This window comes from Mesoplodon densirostris, chromosome 13 (assembly GCF_025265405.1).
Source record: "Mesoplodon densirostris isolate mMesDen1 chromosome 13, mMesDen1 primary haplotype, whole genome shotgun sequence".
Taxonomy (NCBI): Eukaryota; Metazoa; Chordata; class Mammalia; order Artiodactyla; family Ziphiidae; genus Mesoplodon; species Mesoplodon densirostris.
Window position 1 is genome coordinate 60,411,352 of NC_082673.1, and position 2,701 is coordinate 60,414,052.

At 45.6% G+C, this 2,701-nt stretch overlaps 1 pseudogene; it reads left to right on the forward strand.

Annotated features, from left to right (window-relative positions):
* Positions 1 to 736: 736 nt before the first annotated feature.
* Positions 737 to 1,539, forward strand: LOC132500624 (large ribosomal subunit protein eL8-like; annotated as a pseudogene).
* Positions 1,540 to 2,701: the final 1,162 nt, after the last annotated feature.

Below are 2,701 nucleotides of genomic sequence, written 5' to 3' on the forward strand. Positions count from 1 at the left end.
CTTGTGAAGTCAGTGTCTTTAGAGATAAGCTTTGGGTCACCTTAGCCATTTTTACTGCTCAACTCCAGGGGCCCTCACCTGCCCTAAACTATTCAGTATTGGGGTCTTTAATCCCAACATTCCTCCCTCTGATCGCAACCTCCTTTACCTTCCAGCAGCCTCATGCCATCCCCATACCTGCTCTTCAGGTATAATTGCCCAATTTTTTTTTTAAATCAAGCTGAAATTCACAAAATGTATAATTAACCATTTTACAGTATAAATTCTGTGACATTTAGTGCATTCAAAATGCTGTGTAAATACTACCCAATCTGTAGATTCAAACATGATTGCTATCAAAATCTCCATGGCTTTTTTTGCAGAAATAGAAAAACCCATCCTAAAATTCAAATGGAATCTCAAGAGAATAGCCAAAGCAACCTTGAAAAAGAACAAAATTGGAAGACTCACACTTCTTAATTTCAAAACTTACTACAAAGGTGTAGTAATCAAAACAATATGGTACTGTCATAGGACAGACATATAGACCAATGGAAGCTAATAGAGAGCCTAGAAATAAACCCTGAATATACGGTCAAACGCTTTTTAACAAAGGTGCTAAGACCGTTCAATGAGGAAAAGACAGTCTTTTTAACAAACAGTGCTGGGAAAACTGTATATCCACATGCAAAAGAATGAAGTTGGACCTTACTTTACATCATATACAAAAATCAGCTCAAGCTCTCTCTGCCAGCTGTTCAAGATGCCAAAGGGAAAGAAGGCCCAGGGGAAGAAGGTGGCCCCGGCCCCTGCTGCCGTGACGAAGCAGCAGACCAAGAAGGTGGTCAATCCCCTGTTTGAAAAAAGGCCCAAGAATTTTGGCATTGGACAGGACATCCAGCCCAAAAGGGACCTCACCCACTTCATCAAACGGCCCCGCTATATCCGGCTGCAGTGGCAAATCCTCTATAAGCAGCTGAAAGTGCCTCCTGCTTTTAACCAATTCACCCAGGCCTTGGACTGCCAAACAGCTACTCACCTGCTTAAGCTGGCCCACAAGTACAGACCAGAGATGAAGCAAGAGAAGAAGCAGAGGTTGCTGGCCTGAGCTGAGAAGATAGCTGAGGGCAAAGGGGATGTCCCCACCAAGAGACCACCTGTCCTTCAAGCAGGGGTTAATACTGTCCCCACCTTGGTGGAGAAAAAGAAGGCTCAGCTGGTGGTAATTGTACATGACGTGGATCCCATTGAGCTGGTGGTCTTCCTGCCTGCCCTGTACTGTGAGATGGGGGATCCCTACTGCATCATCAAGGGGATGGCCAGGCTGGGACATGTGGTCCACAGGAAGACCTGCACCACCATTGCCTTCACACAAGTCAACTCGGAAGACAAAGGGGCTCTGGCTAAGCTAGTGGAAGCCATCAGGACTGATTACGATGATGATATGACAACATCTGCCGTCACTGGGGAAGCAACACCCTTGGTCCAAAATCAGGGGCTCACATTGCCAAGGTGGAAAAGGCAAAGGCCAAAGAGCTGCCTACCAAACTGGCCAGATGAGTGTACACTATTGAGTTTTCTGTACATAAAAGTAATAAAAATTCTTGGGCCAAAAATAAACCCAAACAAACAAAAATTAGCTCAAATGGGAATTCCCCAGAGGTCCAGTGGTTAGGACACAGCGCTCTCACTGTGGGGTCCTGGGTTCAACCCCTGGTCAGGGAACTAAGATCCTGCAAGCCACGCGGCACAGCCAAATAAAATAAAATAGTATATATGAGCTATGTATTATATGCACACACACAGAAACTATAAACTTCTTGAGATTTGGAGCTGTATCTCATCCCAGACATTTTTTCCCACAGGTCTAGTACACCATAGTCTTGTCCCACAGGAAGTTTTCAATATATATTTTTAATTAAATGAATGAAGGAGAGAGAAAGAATACTCTGTTTAATTCTTCCATTACCACCAGCATTATTTTTCTAAAATTCAGAGGCAATCAGGCCATTTTTGGCTCAGAATTCTTGCATGACTTCCCTCCCAGTGCCTCCGGAGTTGAGTGTGGGCTCGTTACCTGGCAGGCAACCTCCCTCCCTCTGCCCTCTGCCATCCTCTCCACCTCATCCTCACTATGGTACAATGGAGGGAATGGCTTTGGCCTTTGTGCACTTGGTAAAATAGGGGCAATAGACACCACCTCAAGGATTGCTGAAATGATTAAATGAGGTGACATCTGAAAATGTACAGCATATATTTGAGACCAGTCAATTCGTGCTGGTTTCTTTTTCTCCCTCCTGCACCCTGCTCTTCAGCCACATTGCAGTTTTTGCTGTCTCAGAGCACACACATAGTTTCACTCCTCCAAGTTTTTGCTTATCCTTTTCCCACTGCTTCACATATGTCCTCCTGGTCACTCTATAAAAATTTAATGAACACTTCAAGACATGTCTCAAAGTGTATTTACTCAGTGAAAGTTTTCTGACTCCCCCCAGGAGATTTAAAATTGTCTGGGGGCTTCCCTGGTGGCACAGTGGTTAAGAGTCTGCCTGCCAATGCAGGGGATATGGTTCGAGCCCTGGTCCGGGAGGATCTCACATGCCGCGGAGCAACTAAGCCTGTGCGCCCCAACTACTGAGCCTGTGTGCCACAACTACTGAAGCCCGCGTGCCTAGAGCCCATGCTCTGCAACAAGAGAAGCCACGGCAATGAGAAGCCGGCG